Genomic DNA, 20,279 nt, shown 5'->3' on the forward strand with positions numbered 1-20,279 from the left:
CAGTAGTTGTGGCTCTCGGGCTCTAGAGCTCAGGCTCAGCAGTTGTGGCACACTAACTTAGGTGCTTCCGCCATGTGGGATCTTCGCGGAATGGGGCTCAAACCTGCGTCATCTGCATTGGCAGGTGGATTCTTAACCACTGCACCACCCTGGAAGTCCCTGGATGTTTAAATTTAAAATACCTTACTTGCACCAAATTTTGTGGGAATCAGAAATTTCAAACTGGAAATGAGTTAAAAAGCCAGGCCACTAACTGACAAAGTGTTTCTTCATTCCAGGATGTCAAGGTAAGTTTAAATATAGGTTATCTGCCTATCTACTTAAAATAGCGTATATTTTCAAATTATCATACCATTTTAACCATTTTGATGGTTGAAGCTATGTATCAACTACTAAAGAAAAACGTGAGAAAAATGGAATCCAAGTAATTAAACTATTAGCCATTACATTCATTTCATCCCATTTCACAGAACCATGAACAAGAATCAAACTGAAGTTTTTAACTCAGTAAGGTGTATTATCACAAGAAGGCACAATGCTAGAATCTAGGATACCTGAGTTTAAGTCACAATTCAGCCGCAATTATTAGGAGTCGTGGCTGAGTCATTTCTAATTTCTCTAGCATCAAGCCCTTCAAGATTATTCAGAGGAATAGTTTTCAGCTGTACGAACTACAAAACTCCACTGCGTATTTTTCTACTGTCAACTGCATAAGTGAATTTTATTCGTCTACTCCAAAAATTTTGATGAATGCATGGATGAGAACACCTGAGCAAATAAGCAGTAGCAGAAAACACTGGAAATAACCTATTTAGCTGCACTTTTAAAACTAGGTTTGACGTCAATGGAATTTCTAGAAATAGTAAACTATGAGACATCAAATCATGAGGGAAAATACCCAGTTACAAATGATCCATATTTATACACTGGCCATTCTAAACCTTTCCTGTTAGTGCTGTAGCTCCCAACACTGTCAAATAAAAACCTGGTGCTTTCAGAAATTGAGTCCAGAAGTACAAGGAAAAAGGCAAATAAGAGTAGGAACCTGAGAGTTCACAGAAGATGGGAAGGAAGGTTAGCAGGAGACACTCATATGATACCAGAGGTACCATCCTCACCACTAAACTTTTCTTCTATCCTACCTAATTCACTGAAGTTTCACTTTAATTCCTAAACTTCCATGAATTGGGCCTGGGAACTAGCAAATGCCCTTAGTGAAGAATGTAAATACTTTTCAGCAGGGAAAGGGGTTAGCAATCATTAACTTCTTAGTAAGAAAGAGTGTGGATAGTTTTCTTTCCTCCTATATCCTGAGATCAGCTACTCCAAAGGAATGAGTTTCTGATGGGGGAGAAAGTAAACATTAATTTGGGAACCTGGAGCACTTGTAGGGAAAGGTCAGGAGGCTTCGGTAGTACAGTGGCACTAGCAGTATGGAAATGGAGAGGAAAATAAAGGATGGCTGACTTCTTAATCTCTATAACGAGATTGCTGTGTTAAGGAAAAACCTTTCCTTTACATCAAATGCTCCTTTAAAAAAAAACCTTATAACATATAACATAGTTGAACTATATGTGGACTGCATCAGAGGCCTAAGAATAATTTAGGCAGTGATTCTATGGCAAAACTTATTTCAGCTTTCTTAAATTCCTAGTCAACGTCAGGAACATAGCTTTACTATATGTGCAAATGCTACCAGCGGATCATGTAGAGAAACCCACTTGGTATCACCATTTGTCATACCAAAAAATTACATGCATCTTATGTTCAGAATGCAGATGAAACTCAAATTTTTGGTAATGCACTTCAGAAATGGGAATACTTTTAACAAAAAACTTTATCTGGATAAGCAATCATGAATTCTACAACAAAAAATATTTTTACCTGGCAGACTGATCAATAGTTTTGGGGTTTTTTTTTTTTACTAAATTAACATTTACCATGTAGTTTTGTTTGTTTGTTTGTTTTTTGTTTTTTGTGGTACACGGGCCTCTCACTGTTGTGGCCTCTCCCGTTGCGGAGCACAGGCTTCAGACGCGCAGGCTCAGAGGTCATGGCTCACAGGACTAGCCGCTCCGCGGCATATGGGATCTTCCTGGACCGGCGCACGAACCCGTGTCCCCTGCATCGGCAGGCGGACTCTCAACCACTGTGCCACTAGGGAAGCCCCTACCACTTAGTTTTTCATGTGTAAATAGGTAAGCAGAAAAAAATACCTACAGACAAACAAAAAGTTCATTATGTTAACCAATCAGGGCCTGGAAACTTCTGCAGTTTTCTTCCCAAGTGTTCTCCGATCAAATCATCTTTTTTTTTGTTTTCCAGAAAACAGTAACATAAATACAAATTGTTTAATAATAACCATAAAGTCTCAAAGGCTGAGGTTTAAGTATTTATACTTCATATGGTAAGGAGACAGATATTGGACAATTTCTAGACTCCTGAAGATTTGGCATTAAAAACAAAAACCTCAGTCATCAGAATTCCTATTTCTACGTTTGTGACTAACTACATAAATAACCATTGGAAAACAGGACTTTCCAAGCTAACTTTCCAGTTAGACTTTAATCTTAAACGAAGTGTGTATGTGGTTTTATTAATCTATTACGATGCACAAGTTGGATGTCTTTCCATGAATGCTACTTACCACCACTGACATCAACCAATGAAACAGAACACAATACTTACAATTTAATGAAATTCCAACAGCAAACAGTTCCTATGGGTTTTGGTTTCTAATACCTGCCTACCTAAAGTTAATAATACTTATTACCTGTTCAACAATTACAGAAAAATCTTTTAAAGTTAAGGAAAGTTTGAGGTAAATAAAGAATATTCATTTAAGAATGAAGTAGTCAAGATTTCCTTTTACTCAAAAAAAACAAAAAACAAAACACAAAAATCACTTCCAAGAGTCAACCTCCATGTACAAAAAAGCAAGATCAATCACTAGACACAAAGGATATTCCAAAGGTCTTTAAAAATGGTAATTAATCTCAAAAAAGGAAAATTAATTTTAGCTTTTATATTTCATTCATTATCAAGACCATATTTGCTTAACAAGATAATTATGCAATTGATACAAAACATACAGCATTTACACTTAACTGTACAAAATAATTTAAGGTTTATAAAAATATTAGAATGTTTAGAGTTGACTGACACAGTCTTAAATAATCTCTTCTAGAGAAGTATAGTAAAACCACTGATTTCCATTTTATTTCTTTTTTAATAAGTCAAAGAAAGGATGCTGCAATGCTTCATCCAAGGTAATTCTTTTCACTGGATCATATTCTAACATTCTTTGAATCAGGTCAAACAGTTTCTCATGTTCTTCATCATGACAGAGCATAAATTCCTGAGGGGAGAAATGACTTTGTTTAAGAAAGACAATAAAAAATAGTTAAAACAGGTTTTTTTGGGGTTTTTTTGTTTTACCTTTAATGGTTTGCAGTGTCTCGTAACATATCTACCAGCAGAACTATGTTCCTCCCAATCTAGCTGATTATGATGAAAATACTTCTGTTTCCTATAGGAAAGAGAAGTCTGGATTAAATTTTAAGAAAAAAAGAAACCCCAAACCCACATTCTTACCCTGCCCCAAACAGGGGATTGGGGGAAAATATGGAACCATAGACATCTCTCTATATATACATAAACATACAATTTCTAAAAATCTCAGCAATAATTATATTGGATACCTTATATGGTATTTTTCCTAATCTTGTACCCTCTGAAGTTTTAGTATCCCACCTAAGTTGTACCATATGTGAAACAATGCCAGCTTCAAAAACAGAGGTTCCTAGATCCATTCCTGTAAATTCTGATTTCACTAGATCTGGAATGGGGCTAGAAATCGTTAACAATTCCCTGGATGACTTCTGCGGTGAAGCTATGTTTTGAAACCACTTATAGTATTCTTGTCCAAAGACGTACATGTGGTTTGCAACAGTCTGGAATTCAAATTTAGATAGGACTCCAAAATCAAGCTCGTTTTACTACTCTATGTATTATTTTTTTTTTTTTTTTTTTTTTGCGGTAGGCGGGCCTCTCACTGTTGTGGCCTCTCCCCTTGCAGAGCACAGGCTCCGGACGCGCAGGCTCAGCAGCCATGGCTCACGGGCCTAGCCGCTCTGCGGCATGTGGGATCTTCCCAGACCGGGGCACGAACCCGTGTCCCCTGCATCGGCAGGCGGACTCTCAACCACTGCGCCACCAGGGAAGCCCATCTATGTATTATTTTTAAATCAACCTAGGAAAACATTTATGCAAAGGTTAACCTGAGTATAAAAACACCACTTTATTTACTGGATCACAAAGTAAATATTGCATTACTTTTCAAAAACTTGACTTCATGAAAAATAATTCAAAATCTACAGTCTTTGGAATAAGCAATAACAACAAAGATGGGTTTTCTATAGTTTGAATATAGGCCACTGCATGTACACAATAAGGACTTTAATCTTAAAAAGCATACCTTGTTTTCTGAATCATGTGTGTTGGTATGGGTCCTAATATACGTTCCATCATTACCAGGTGTTCTTTATCATCATTAGTCTAAAAAAATAGGAAAAAGAAACTTAGCACTTTCCATTTCCCTACATGCACATAAAAGGATAACACAAGAAAACAGTGTGTCCGGGACTTCCCTGGTGGTCCAGTGGTAGAGAATACACCTTCCAATGCGGGGGACGTGGGTTCGCTCCCTGGTCGGGGAACTAAGATCCCACACGCTGCGGGGCAACTAAGCCTGCCCACCACAAGAGAGCCCACGAGCCACAAACTACAGAGCCCACACACTCTGGAACCCACACACAACAAGTGGAGAGAGAAAACCAATGTACCGCAACAAGAGAGAAGCCCACGTGCTGGAATGAAGACCCAATGTAAACCCCCCAAAAAAGTAAATAAATAAATGTTAAGAAAAAAAAAAGAAAATAGTGTTTCCATAAAAGGACTAGATTAGACATCTGTACAATTTATATTACACTCTACTTCAAAGATGGAATAAAACTGAATGAGCTACACTGTCTGATTTCTGAAATGAATTGGTAAGGTTTGTATAGCTGATTGAGGAACAACTTTTTTTTTTTTTTTTTTTTGTTTCTAGATTTTTTTTTAATTAGTTTCTGCTTTATAACAAAGTGAATCAGTCATACATATACATCTGTTCCCACATCCCTTCCCTCATGCATCTCCCTCCCTCCCACCCTCCCCATCCCACCCCTCCAGGTGGTCACAAAGCACCGAGCTGATCTCCCTGTGCTCTGCGGCTGCTTCCCACTATCTATCTACCTTATGTTTGGTAGTGTATACACGTCCATGCCTCTCTTTCGCCTTGTCACAGCCCACCCTTCCCCCTCCCCATATCCTCAAGTCCATTCTCAAGTAGGTCTGCGTCTTCATTCCCGTTTTGCCCCTAGGTTCTTCATGACATTTTTTTTTAAATTCCGTATATATGTGTTAGCATACGGTATTTGTCTTTCTCTTTCTGACTAACTTCACTCTGTATGACAGACTCTAGGTCTATCCACCTCATTACAAATAGCTCAGCTTCGTTTCTTTTTATGGCTGAGTAATATTCCATTGTATATATGTGCCATATCTTCTTTATCCATTCATCCGATGATGGACACTTAGGTTGTTTCCAGCTCCGGGCTATTGTGAATAGAGCTGCAATGAACATTTTGGTACATGTCTCTTTTGGAATTATGGTTTTCTCAGGGTATATGCCTAGTAGTGGGATTGCTGGGTCATATGGTAGTTCTATTTTTAGTTTTTTAAGGAACCTCCATACTGCTCTCCATAGTGCCTGTACCAATTCACATTCCCACCAGCAGTGCAAGAGTGTTCCCTTTTCTCCACACCCTCTCCAGCATTTATTGTTTATAGATTTCTTGATGATGGCCATTCTGACTGGTGTGAGATGATATCTCATTGTAGTTTTGATTTGCATTTCTCTAATGATTAATGATGTTGAGCATTCTTTCATGTGTTTGTTGGCAGTCTGTATATCTTCTTTGGAGAAATGCCTATTTAAGTCTTCTGCCCATTTTTGGATTGGGTTGTTTGTTTTTTTGCTATTGAGCTGCATGAGCTGTTTATAAATTTTGGAGATTAATCCTTTGTCAGTTGCTTCATTTGCAAATATTTTCTCCCATTCTGAGGGTTGTCTTTTGGTCTTGTTTATGGTTTCCTTTGCTGTGCAAAAGCTTTGAAGTTTCATTAGGTCCCATTTGTTTATCTTTGTTTTTATTTCCATTTCTCTAGGAGGTGGGTCCAAAAGGATCTTGCTGTGATTTATGTCATAGAGTGTTCTACCTATGTTTTCCTCTAAGAGTTTGATAGTTTCTGGCCTTACATTTAAGTCTTTAATCCATTTTGAGCTTATTTTTGTGTATGGTGTTAGGGAATGATCTAATCTCAAACTTTTACATGTCCCTGTCCAGTTTTCCCAGCACCACTTATTGAAGAGGCTGTCCTTTCTCCACTGTACATTCCTGCCTCCTTTATCAAAGATAAGTTGGCCATATGTGCGTGGGTTTATCTCTGGGCTTTCTATCCTGATCCACTGATCGACCTTTCTGTTTTTATGCCAGTACCACACTGTCTTGATTACTGTAGCTTTGTAGTATAGTCTGAAGTCAGGGAGCCTGATTCCTCCAGCTCCGTTTTTCGTTCTCAAGATTGCTTTGGCTATTCGGGGTCTTTTGTTTTTCCAAACAAATTTTGAAATTTTTTGTTCTAGTTCTGTGAAAAATGCCAGTGGTAGTTTGATAGGGATTGCATTGAATCTGTAGATTGCTTTGGGTAGTAGAGTCATTTTCACAATATTGATTCTTCCAATCCAGGAGCATGGTATATCTCTCCATCTATTTGTATCATCTTTAATTTCTTTCATCAGTGTCTTATAATTTTCTGCATACAGGTCTTTTGTCTCCTTAGGTAGGTTTATTCCTAGATATTTTATTCTTTTTGTTGCAATGGTAAATGGGAGTGTTTTCTTGATTTCATTTTCAGATTTTTCATCATTAGTGTACAGGAATGCCAGAGATTTCTGTACATTAATTTTGTATCCTGCTACTTTACCAAATTCATTGATTAGTTCTAGTAGTTTTTCGGTAGCATCTTTAGGATTCTCTATGTATAGTATCATGTCATCTGCAAACAGTGACAGCTTTACTTCTTCTTTTCCAATTTGGATTCCTTTTATTTCCTTTTCTTCTCTGATTGCTGTGGCTAAAACTTCCAAAACTATGTTGAATAAGAGTGGTGAGAGTGGGCAGCCTTGTCTTGTTCCTGATCTTAGTGGAAATGGTTTCAGTTTTTAACCATTGAGGACAATGTTGGCTGTGGGTTTGTCATATATGGCCTTTATGATGTTGAGGAAAGTTCCCTCTATGCCTACTTTCTGCAGGGTTTTTATCATAAACGGGTGTTGAATTTTGTCGAAAGCTTTCTCTGCATCTATTGAGATGATCATATGGTTATTCTCCTTCAACTTGTTAATATGGTGTATCACATCGATTGATTCGCATATATTGAAGAATCCTTGCATTCCTGGAATAAACCCCACTTGATCATGGTGTATGATCCTTTTAATGTGCTGTTGGATTCTGTTTGCTAGTATTTTGTTGAGGATTTTTGCATCTATGTTCATCAGTGATATTGGCCTGTAGTTTTCTTTCTTTGTGACATCCTTGCCTGGTTTTGGTATCAACGTGATGGTGGCCTCGTAGAATGAGTTTGGGAGTGTTCCTTCCTCTGATATTGTTTGGAAGAGTTTGAGAAGGATGGGTGTTAGCTCTTCTCTAAATATTTGATAGAATTCGCCTGTGAAGCCATCTTGTCCTGGGCTTTTGTTTGATGGAAGATTTTTAATCACAGTTTCAATTTCAGTGCTTGTGATTGGTCTATACATATTTTCTATTTCTTCCTGAGTCAGTCTTGGCAGGTTGTGCATTTCTAAGAATTTGTCCATCTCTGCCAGGTTGTCCATTTTATGGGCATAGAGTTGCTTGTAGTAATCTCTCATGATCTTTTGTATTTCTGCAGTGTCAGTTGTTACTTCTCCCTTTTCATTTCTAATTCTATTGATTTGAGTCTTCTCCCTTCTTTTCTTGATGAGTCTGGCTAATGGTTTATCAATTTTGTTTATCTTCTCAAAGAATCAGCTTTTAGTTTTATTGATCTTTGCTATGGTTTCCTTCATTTCTTTTTCATTTATTTCTGATCTGATTTTTATGATTTCTTTCCTTCTGCTAACTTTGCGGTGTTTTTGTTCTTCTTTCTCTAATTGCTTTAGGTGCAAGGTTAGGTTGTTTATTCGAGATGTTTCCTGTTTCTTAAGGTGGGATTGTATTGCTATAAACTTCCCTCTTAGAACTGCTTTTGCTGCATCCCATAGGTTTTGGGTCGTCGTGTCTCCATTGTCATTTGTTTCTAGGTATTTTTTAATTTCCTCTTTGATTTCTTCAGTGATCACTTCGTTATTAAGTAGTGTATTGTTTAGCCTCCATGTGTTTGTATTTTTTACAGCTCTTTTCCTGTAATTGATATCTAGCCTCATAGCATTGTGGTCAGAAAAGACACTTGATACAATTTCAATTTTCTTCAATTTACCAAGGCTTGATTTGTGACCCAAGATATGATCTATCCTGGAGAATGTTCCATGAGCACTTGAGAAAAATGTGTATTCTGTTGTTTTTGGATGGAATGTCCTATAAATATCAATTAAGTCCATCTTTTTTAATGTATCATTTAAAGCTTGTGTTTCCTTATTTATTTTCATTTTGGAAGATCTGTCCATTGGTGAAAGTGGGGTGTTAAAGTCCCCTACTATGATTGTGTTACTGTCGATTTCTCCTTTTATGGCTGTTAGTATTTGCCTTATGTATTGAGGTGCTCCTATGTTTGGTGCATAAATATTTACAATTGTTATATCTTCTTCTTGGATCGATCCCTTGATCATTATGTAGTGTCCTTCTTTGTCTCTTCTAGTAGTCTTTATTTTAAAGTCTATTTTGTCTGATATGAGAATTGCTACTCCAGCTTTCTTTTGGTTTCCATTTGCATGGAATATCTTTTTCCATCCCCTTACTTTCAATCTGTATGTGTCTCTAGGTCTGAAGTGGGTCTCTTGTAGACAGCATATATATGGGTCTTGTTTTTGTATCCATTCAGCCAATCTGTGTCTTTTGGTGGGAGCATTTAGTCCATTTACATTTAAGGTAATTATCGATATGTATGTTCCTATTCCCATTTTCTTAATTGTTTTGGGTTCGTTATTGTAGGTCTTTTCCTTCTCTTGTGTTTCTTGCCTAGAGAAGTTCCTTTAGCATTTGTTGTAAAGCTGGTTTGGTGGTGCTGAACTCTCTCAGCTTTTGCTTGTCTGTAAACGTTTTAATTTCTCCATCAAATCTGAATGAGATCCTTGCTGGGTAGAGTAATCTTGGTTGCAGGTTTTTCTCCTTCATCACTTTAATTATGTCCTGCCACTCCCTTCTGGCTTGTAGAGTTTCTGCTGAGAGATCAGCTGTTATCCTGATGGGGATTCCCTTGTGTGTTATTTGTTGTTTTTGCCTTGTTGCTTTTAATATGATTTCTTTGTGTTTCATTTTTGACAGTTTGATTAAAATGTGTCTTGGCGTATTTCTCCTTGGATATATTCTGTATGGGGCTCTCTGTGCCTCCTGGACTTGATTAACTATTTCCTTTCCCATATTAGGGAAGTTTTCAACTATAATCTCTTCAAATATTTTCTCAGTCCCTTTCTTTTTCTCTTCTTCTTCTGGAACACCTATAATTCGAATGTTGGTGCGTTTAATGTTGTCCCAGAGGTCTCTGAGACTGTCCTCTGTTCTTTTCATTCTTTTTTCTTTATTTTGCTCTGCAGCAGTTATTTCCACTATTTTATCTTCCACCTCACTTATCCGTTCTTCTGCCTCAGTTATTCTGCTAGTGATCCCCTCTAGAGTATTTTTTATTTCATGTATTGTGTTTTTAATCGATGCTTGATTCATCTTTAGTTCTTCTAGGTCCTTGTTAACTGTTTCTTGCATTTTGTCTATTCTATTTCCAAGATTTTGGATCTGGGAAATAGAATCTTGGATCATCTTTACCATCATTATTCTGAATTCTTTTTCAGGTAGACTGCCTATTACGTCTTCATTTGTTAGGTCTGGTGGGTTTTTATCTTGTTCCTTCTCCTGCTGTGTGTTTTTCTGTCTTCTCATTTTGCTTATGTTACTGTGTTTGGGGTCTCCTTTTTGCAGGCTGCAGGTTCGTAGTTCCCGTTGTTTTTGGTGTCTGTCCCCAGTTGCTAAGGTTGGTTTAGTGGGTTGTGTAGGCTTCCTGGTGGAAGTTAGTAGTGCCTGTGTTTTGGTGAATGAGGCTGGATCTTGTCTTTCTTGTGGGCAGGTCCACGTCTGGTGGTGTGTTTTGGGGTGTCTGCGGACTTTTTATGATTTTAGGCCACCTCTCTGCTAATGGGTGGCGTTGTGTTCCTGTCTTGCTAGTTGTTTGGCATAGGGTGTCCAGAACTGTAGCTTGCTGGTCGTTGAGTGAAGCTGGGTGCTGGTGTTGAGATGGAGATCTCTGGAAGATTTTCGCCGTTTGATATTATGTGGAGCTGGGAGGTCTCTTGTGGACCAGTGTCCTGAAGTTGGCTCTCCCACCTCAGAGGCACAGCACTGACTCCTGGCTCCTCAATTTGGGATGATGTGTTGTCTATTCATGTATTCCACAGATGCAGGGTACATCAAGTTGATTGTGGAGCTTTAATCCGCTGCTTCTGAGGCTGCTGGGAGAGGTTTCCCTTTCTCTTCTTTGTTCTCACAGCTCCTGGGTCTCAGCTTTGGATTTGGCCCCGCCTCTGCGTGTAGGTCGCTGGAGGGCGTCTGTTCTTCGCTCAGACAGGACAGGGTTAAAGGAGCAGCCTCTTCGGGGACTCTGGCTCACTCAGGCCGGGCGGGAGGGAGGGGCACGGAGTGCGGGGCGAGCCTGCAGCGGCAGAGTTCGGCGTGACGTTGCACCAGCCCGAGGCGCGCCGTGCGTTCTCCCAGGGAAGCTGCCCCTGGATCCCGGGACCCCGGCAGTGGCGGGCTGCACAGGCTACCGGAAGGGCGTTGTGGACAGTGACCTGCGCTCGCACACAGGCTTCTTGGCGGCGGCAGCAGCAGCCCCAGCGTCCCACGCCCGTCACTGGGCTCCGCGCTTTCAGTCGTGACTCGCGCCCGTCTGTGGAGCCCCTTTAAGCAGCGCTCCTCTCCTCGCGCACCAGGAAACCAAGAGGGAAGAAAAAGTCTCTTGCCTCTTCGGCAGCTCCAGAGTTTTCCCGGACTCCCTGCCGGCTAGCTGTGGCACATTAGCCCCCTTCAGGCTGAGTTCTCGCCGCCAGCCGCAGTCCTCTCCCTGCGCTCTGACCGAAGCCCGAGCCTCAGCTTCCAGCACCGCCCGCCCTGGCGGCCGAGCAGACAAGCCTCTCGGGCGGGTGAGTGCCACTCGGCACCGATCCTCTGTGCGGGAATCTCTCCGCTTTGCCCTACCCAGGTATGTGGGGAGTTTCTTGCCTTTTGGGAGGTCTGGGGTCTTCTACCAGCGTTCAGTAGGTGTTCTGTAGGAGTTGTTCCACGTGTAGCTGTATTTCTGGTGTATCCGTGGGGAGGAAGGTGATCTCCGCATCCCTTTTTCATTTTTTAAAGCAGGCATCAGATAGGATATAGTTTGCCAATCCTTGCTCTGAAGAGCAGAGTCTATGTGCAATGCTTTTTAAATCCATTAACTACTGTGCCTAGCACACTGCTTTCAAAATGTTCTTAAGTCATGACAGGAATAAATAATACAAGCTCCATTATCTTCAAAAAGTTCCTTAGTTGAAGACTATTTTGGAGGGTGGAATTAAAATATAAACCACATCTCACACCAAAGTTAATAATCGACGCTTAAGATCTCAGAATGATTTACAATCATAAAACCATCTGAAGGACTTTATAAGTGTCAGAATGAAGAAAGCATGCACTGTGCTCAACTTTTTCCTTGACCCTATAGCTTACTACCACAAAACCAGACACCACCCCCGAGAAATGTCCGACAGCTACGTTCTAGATATCAAACTTGTCTACAAACTCAGAGTACTTTTAACAGATCTCTACGGAGTAGACAGAAGTTTGGTGAGGTGCCCCATAGCAGTGAACACATATATTCTGCAACAGCCACCTAAGTGACTTATAATTCATCACAGCTTCCTCCCTCCTCATCCTGCATTGCCATAACCTCAAAGCAACCTTGACAGTATTAGCCAGGAACTTCCTTACCACCCTCACCCCATCCAACAACACACCTTGATCAAATCACAACCCTCTTAAAGTTCTCCAATGGTTACACCACTTGAAGCTTTCAAGACTTTTAGTTTTCCGACATAAGCAAAATTATGAGCAAAACAAGTAGAGACCTAAATAATATTTTCTCCTTTTTGTTCTGCCAAGTAAGCCAATAACTATTATCATTTCATAGAAAGAACATTTTAATACCAAAAAAAAAGAGGAGAGATAATTTCTAAATGAAAGCCAGAACGGCAACCCTACAAAATCATTTTCATTTTAGACCGGTCTACATTTGGAAACCACTGACTCCTAGGATAAAACAAATACCTTTCTATGGCAAACAAGTCCACTATGAATCAGTACTTGCCTACTGACACCATTTTCCTATTTATCCAAGACACTCCGGCAGCACTATTCATCCTTCCTCAACTAGAGTAGCTTCCTTTATGTCTCTTGCATTTATGAATACCATTTCTTCCTGATATGGCCATCACACACTCTAGTTTTCTGACAAACTCTTACTCTTCCTTATAGCTTGGATTAAACTCCCTATTCCTCAGTGATGCCTTCTCGAAGGAAACTTAACCGTTCACCTTTTCTGGGTTCCCTTCTACATTGTTCCATTATAGCAAGTATCACATTGTACTGTACGTTTTCCCATGTCTATCCTGTGTATGTCTTCCTTGAGGAGAGAGATGCTGTCTTTTCATTTTTATACACACAGTGCTTAGAAATGTGCCTAGGGTGTCATACATGCTTAATACAACTTACTGTTTCTGAATTCTTTTAATAAAAGTGCAACATAACCAGAGCTGAATTAAAACTGACCATAGTAACACTAATGTAAAGTTATGAAAGAGCATCACAATAAAATGGATCATATGAAGTCAATATGAACCACGTGTTTAAAAGCTCCACATGCAGAATGAATTATGACCATTCACTGAGAGTATTTCATTCGACTATGGTTTTAGAGAAGGATGACTATTTTGCACATGGAAGTTTACATCTTAAGAATAATGACACTATGGCAACTTTCCAATATGGAAACAAAAACTTTAACATGCCTTTAACATTAAAGCTCATTATGAATCAGTAAGTAACATTTACTAAATACATACCTGAAAGACTGTGAAACCAAGGTAATATTCAATAAGAATGCAACCTATGCTCCAAACATCACATGGCTGAGACCAACCTAAAGCTATTTAAAAACAAAACCAAACATTTTATTATGCAACCATTTTTAATTGCCAATACACAATATCTTTTCCTATGTGGGTGCTCTCTTTATATAGCCCATTTAGGAGAATATGATAGTAAATTCAGGGTTTACATTTTTAGTTTTCTACCAAACATTATTCAGTATGCTTTCAGAGTCCTCCATATCCTTGTATCAACTTACAGTATTTTAACCTGGGGGAGGAGGCATTTTATGGAAAGTAAGAGGGGTTAGCAAATATTCCATAGTCTCTGAATTGCTTGTGCAATGAGGAGCACTGTTATACCCACTTAACGGTTGTTCTATGAAATTTTACATTTTATTAGTGCAAACATAGGTCAATAATTATCCTCAGAGTGTAATTACTAACCCCTTATCAATTACCATCAGCTTGATATCTGAGTTTATTTCTTCCATTAAAAGAAATAGTAGTGTCACATAAATTATGTAAGAATTATAATGGATATTATAAGCAGTGTCACCCATAAGCAGAATTATACAGATATTTAAAGTTCACATAGAGAGGTATCTATATATGTACTTTCAGGTTGTCTATACATGATCATATATTTTCTCCTTCAGAATTCTCAATAGTAACATTATTCAGAAAAGAAAAAAACACCTAGCCTTAAGTCTCTATCTATTTAGAAAGGAAAAGAGTAAACCTAAACCATACAGATGTTTTAACCTTTTAAAGATTAAGTTTTTAATAAAAAAATAATGTACAAATAAAACCTACTTTAAAAGACATTTCAATTACTTTCAGTAACATTACTGAATTTAAAGACAAAGGAAGAAACAATATATTCAAGGAACTTGACTATGATTTAGCCATTTTTGTTAACCCTCATGGTACTTATCACTTGAACAAAAGGATAATGGAGCATGGTTTCTACTTACAGTAACACATACAAAATCTGCAAATGATAGAGCTTGGATCTAAGATGAAAGTTTTCTTTTCCAGCCACTCCTGTCTCCCAGTCCAGCTTTCTCCCAAGTGACTGTAAACTACCTCATTCTCTTATGGCTCAGCTCTCATACTCTTTGGAATTTCACATCATTCACTTTTACCAACTTCTGTTTACTACCAACACCCAAGACATGAGACCAACTGCCCTCCTCAGTGGTGGCACCTGACAACATCTTCCTCTTCAACCTAATTCTGCCTTAATCCTCAGGAGTAACACTTCACAAACACACAAAGAACCCTTCTAATCTTCCCATCTGTTCATTTCTTTTCCTAAACACCAATAACCCCAATTTCAGATTTATATCAACTATCCCCAGCCTGGCCACACATGGGACTGTATTATTACTAGGAATCACTGTATCTTACACAATCTAGGAGGAGGCCATTAACTAACTGTAAGATACACCACTGTTTTATGAACCAATAACCAAGAAAAAATGCCGTTTTGTCTTATGTTTCCTCACATGTTAAAATGTGGAGAAAAATCTTCTTCTTAAAATTGATAAAACACAGCAAGTTATCTCTTTTTAAGCTCTGAAAATACCTATCTGTCCACAATCTCCTCCCACACTCTTTTCTTTTACCTTCATTGCAGGCTTCAGTCCTCAACCATGAATACACTTTCTAAACTACTGCAACACAGCAGCTTCTTTCAGACCATACTAAGCAGAAATCCTAGTAACATCACTCTCAAAGATGAGCTCCAAACCTGTGCTATCCTATGTGGTAGCCACTAGCCACATGTGGTTATTTAAATCGAAAAGTTTAATTAATTTAAAATTCAGTTCCTCAGTCACACTGGCTATACTGAAAGTACACAGTAGTCTACGTGTGGCTACTAATGGCTACCATGTTGGATAGTGCAGATATACAACATTTCTATCATCATGGAAAGTTCTACTAGCCAGCACTACAAACTATTCTTAATTTCCTGTCCCTTTTACTAATTCTTTACTCTAGGTAAACATCATTAGTTTGCTCTCACACTCATATTCTCAACTACCAAGTCCTCTTAGACAAAAGGTAAAAAGTGGAAAAGACTGATTCCACAAAGATGTTTTACTATCAACCTCGGTTGAAACTTACTTTTGGCAAAGTAATATGCTTATACCATTTAACTATCTCCCAATATCACCTGATCTGAATTTTTCCCACTGTCTCCAAGCCCCCAAATCCATCCCTGACTTCCTTGCTCTATCAACATGACTCGGTCTCGAACTTTTAAATTTTGAGGCATAAGATGTGCTCTCCCTCACTGAGTTCCCTTTTATTAATATTGAAAAACGCTGCACCTTAACTAATTTTCCTTTCCATGCTGTCCCATGTCAAAGATGATCAAAGAAGCTCTCCTCATAGACTAGCCCCTCTTTCTTCTCCTCTTAACCTCCATCCACCCTACATCTAGACGTCTGCCAGCCAAATCTTTAGCATTTTCCCCAGCACCATGCTTTGTGATGAGACGAAAAGAGGTGCCCACATCGCTTCAAAATCACACTGCTGTCATGGACTTAGCCAATACAGCTTGTTCTCTTATGATCTTGTAAGACTGACTTGTTCAAAAAGAACCACCACCTGGAATATCCTTACAGATGATATCACATTTTTCCCACTCAGGAAAAATATTTATAGCAATGTCCAGACAGCTTTTATGAAAACAGAAAACATTTTCTGTACACTGCTGAGAAAATTACAGCTATCTCCCAACTACCTGCCCCCCAATAAAAGCTATAGAGAACAAAAAATCTCTTTTTCAATTAAAATATCAGGAAGTCTGGTATCTACTAACCCAAAATGACCTCTGGAGCTCTGTAATGCCGTGTAGATACCAAAGTGCTATGATGTTCATCATCGTACGTTGCACTTCCTAAGTCAATAATTTTGATATCTGTGTTTTGCAGTGTGCGTTCATCACGTTTCTAGAGATACAGTTAAGTAAACACAAAGATCAATAAAGATATGAAATATTTTATAGCACTATCCAAAAGGCTTGCACATGAATTCTCTTTTTGATTTTCAAAATAACCCCATGAGAAAGGCAAAGGATTACCCTTTTTGGGTTAAACGTCAGGATATAATAAGCCTCAAAGGTAAAATTCCTCATCCAAGGATCACCAAGTTAAATTAATTTTAAAGACAACTACCAAAATTAAAACAAGTGTAACTTACCATTTTTGAATTATACTTGACTACATAGTCAGACTCCACAAATAAAATATTTTCAGGCTTCAGATCTGTATGGGTTAATTTATTATGATGCAAAACTACAAAAGAACAAAAAGACATTATTAGTTTCACTTACAAATTTAATCTGTACCGGGGGAAAGGAGAATTAGTAGTAGAGGTAGGGATCAAAAGTGGTTTCATCTTTACTTGCAACGTGCATTTTTAGTGACAATGGTTTGATATGTTGCTTGTCCAATAAAACCTTTAATTTACTGGTATTTAAAAATTTAACAAGTATACTTACAATTTATTGACTGACAGATCTGATATGCCATTTGCCTGATATGGTCAATTTGAAATGGCAGAAAGCTATTTTCTTTAATGAAATCATAGGTACTAAGTCCCAGGAGTTCGAACACAATACAAATATGACCATGATGATCAAACCATTCTAGCATCTGGACACATCGGCTGAAACAGATCAGAATACAAATAATTCAGTTCACAGAATTCTGATTATTTCATGTAACATAATGGATCACAGTTCCAAGTTTCTTACTTACAAGACATTATTGGGATCAGTATTATTTAAATGTTCCAATACTTCGATTTCTGAATGAGCTGCTTCACGATATTGTCCCACATTTTTTATGATTTTCATTGCGACATGTATGCCACCACTTAAAAACAAAATGAAAATGGTAAATGTACAGAAGCGCGTTGAAGACATGTATCCTCTAGAGCAGCTGTCACCAACCTTTTTGGCACCAGGGACCGTTTAAATGGAAGACAATTTTTCCATGGTTGAGGGGAGGGTGTGATGGTTCAGGTGGTAATGCAAGCTATGGTGAGCAGCAGATGAAGTTTCACTCACTCGCCCACTGCTCACCTCCTGCTGTTAGGCCCAGTTCCTACCAGTCCACGGCCCAGGGGTTGGGGACCCCTGCTCTAAAGCATCATCTTGTTAAGTACCAATCACTCTATGCTATTTTCCTAAAATAATCTTTCAGGGTATATTATAGCAGATCTATAAACATTTTTTTCAAAACATTTTGACAAAATATACATTATACAGAGTGATGATTTCTCTTAATACTTATGAACGTTAATGTTTGTTTCCAAAAGTTAAAATTTACCTAGATATTATAAGTAGTTTTTTTTAAAAAAAGGATAAAAATATAAACCTTGAACATACTACTGCTGAAAACATTCACTCATTCGCCAGGCTGCACCGAATGTGCCAGATGTTGCATTGGAATCACTGTTAGAAAGAGCTTGTTCCATGTACCTCACAGTCTAATGGAAAAGACAGACACTTGAACAACTTATCATTAGGTTAGAAGTGCCTGGTATAAGGAATAGAGAGAAGAAAGAGCCTAACCATCAGAGTTAGGGGAGCTCAGACTTCTTCAGAGAAGAAAGACAACTATCAGTTTGTTAGATAATTCTGGCAAAGGAGACACCAGCAATAAGTCATCAAGCCAAAAAAATGTTTAGTGCATTCACGGATGCGAATAGGTATAAATAGCAACAATGTAGGGTAGCGTGTTTTAGACCGGGGCATCTGTAGTACTTCCTAAAAAGTACAGAGGGAATTCCCTGGTGGTCCAGTGGCTTAAGACATGAGCTTTCACTGCCGTGGGCCCAGGTTCAATCCCTGGTCGAGGAGCTGAGATCCCGCAAGCCATGTGGCGCGGCCAAAAAAAAAAAGCCGTAAATGATTTTGAGGAAAAGGATTTCCAAATCTTCAGCTTCCTTCGGTCCTCTTTTCTAAACCTGATCTTCTTGAATACAAGCCAGCAGTCAACCCTGCATTTTTCACTATGGCCTTCCCACATTACAAAAGAGAACCCCATGCACGTGAAATTAATATGGCAAGGTTTGTGCACCAGGCTGTTTATAAAAAAGAAAGAAAAAATTCTTTGAGGCAAAAATTTTTCTAGTTGCTGGATAGCAAACCGATTCCAAACTCATTTCTTTTGACAAGGTCCCAATGAAGTTGTGGTCTGATATATAATCATCAAAATAAATTTTTAATGATTTATCTCCCTATGATGTATAGCATATATGTCAAGACTTAAAAGAATTACTATAAAACTGCTGTGACAAAACTTCTTCTAGTCTCATCTATTTCATCATATGGACAAGTTTTCTAACTGCTAATAAGCTATAAAAATGAACAGTGCTAATAGCTATAAAAATGAAAAATGGATAATGGTGTTAGCTATGCTACTATAGTAATCATATTGCAGTATATAAATGTTCAAACCAACATTATACACCTTAAACTTATAAGCTTTCATATTACTTGTCAATTAAAAAAAAGAAAAATGGAAACTTAATGTTAAAACAGTAAGATTTATCTATGGACACAGGAACTCATTTTTCAAAGGCCCCAACCATCTCAATAAAAGATATATTTTCAATTACATTGTATATTTTAGGTCTAATAAGTATCAAAATTTGTAACAGATTTTTACTTGATCAATTGAATACTATTCATTGGAATATCTCAAATACTCAAGTCTTGGAACTTCAAGAAATTTTTAAAAGACCTAAATGGGACAACTAGTGAAATGTGAACCAGGTTGTAGATAAGCTGGCAAAACTTGAAAATGCATATAACATGTAAATATAGAGAATGATTAAACACTGTAAAATGTTAACATTTGTGGAATCTGGGTGAAGAATATATGGGAATTCTTAGCAACTTTCCTAAGTCAAAGTATTTCAAAATATCTTAAAATTTTACTTTATGGTCACATTTTTGTCATAGAGAGGAAAGGGTGATAATAAAAGACACTTAGGATAATATTCTTTATGAAAAGAGAAGTAAAATTTAAGTTCAAGATAAAGCATTTCTAAGTATTCAAGAAAAGTTTGTTCATGGATGACAGGAGGTATCAAGCTACTGTATTTAGAGTCCCCCAAACATATTTAGAAAGAGAAATATGTTTTTTTTTTAAAAAAATCTCCATTTACAATAAGCTGGAAATTACATCCTCAACTATTTTATGATGAAAAGTTGAGATGTCAATTTAGAAATGTGCAGTTTCCACTAAACTGTTGTAAGACGTTCACTTACAAAAAAATTTGCAACTGCAGAATAGAGATCCTAGAGGAAAACGTGAAAATGAAGCAGAGAGGGTCAAATAACAAAAAGTTTAGTATAACTCGTTAAAGAATCTGGACTTTATTCTGTAGGCTTCAAGTAATATAATTTATTTATAGTTTGAGAAGCTAACCCTAACGTGCAAATATTATCCTTTGGAAATAAAAGTTTTTGAACCAAGAAGATTAGACATGCTAATTTATTGTCTCTGCAATTCAAAAGTAGGGTAAAGCACTCCAAATCTCTTATAGAAAGCTAAGGACCTAAGTTCTGGGAAAGTCTTCACTTGAACACAGACATTAATTTCAATGAACTCCATCTGATAAAAATTTTCAACATTCTTGGTCAAAATCCATACTTATGGTAAATAAATCATACACAGTCCAAGAACTTTTGAATACTTATACCTCCCAGGAAAACACATAGCTACCACTTAAATTCCATTTCATCTAAATTATGGATCCTTCTCCACCAAAAATATCAGAATGT

At 37.9% G+C, this 20,279-nt stretch overlaps 1 pseudogene across 1 annotated transcript in view; it reads right to left on the reverse strand.

Annotated features, from left to right (window-relative positions):
• Positions 1 to 3,207: 3,207 nt before the first annotated feature.
• Positions 3,208 to 20,279, reverse strand: part of LOC308611065 (dual specificity protein kinase CLK4-like) — a 147,577-nt pseudogene continuing 130,505 nt past the window's right edge. Inside the window, exons 10-17 of the transcript in view lie at positions 17,242 to 17,358; positions 16,983 to 17,149; positions 16,682 to 16,776; positions 16,302 to 16,431; positions 13,445 to 13,527; positions 4,478 to 4,557; positions 3,439 to 3,529; positions 3,208 to 3,358 (exon numbers count right to left, since the gene is read on the reverse strand). The product of the transcript in view is annotated as a dual specificity protein kinase CLK4-like (transcript). The remainder of the gene's footprint in view (positions 3,359 to 3,438; positions 3,530 to 4,477; positions 4,558 to 13,444; positions 13,528 to 16,301; positions 16,432 to 16,681; positions 16,777 to 16,982; positions 17,150 to 17,241; positions 17,359 to 20,279) is intronic.

The sequence above is a fragment of the Mesoplodon bidens genome (genome assembly GCF_964165515.1).
Source record: "Mesoplodon bidens genome assembly, contig: HAP1_SCAFFOLD_448, whole genome shotgun sequence".
NCBI lineage: Eukaryota > Metazoa > Chordata > Mammalia > Artiodactyla > Ziphiidae > Mesoplodon > Mesoplodon bidens.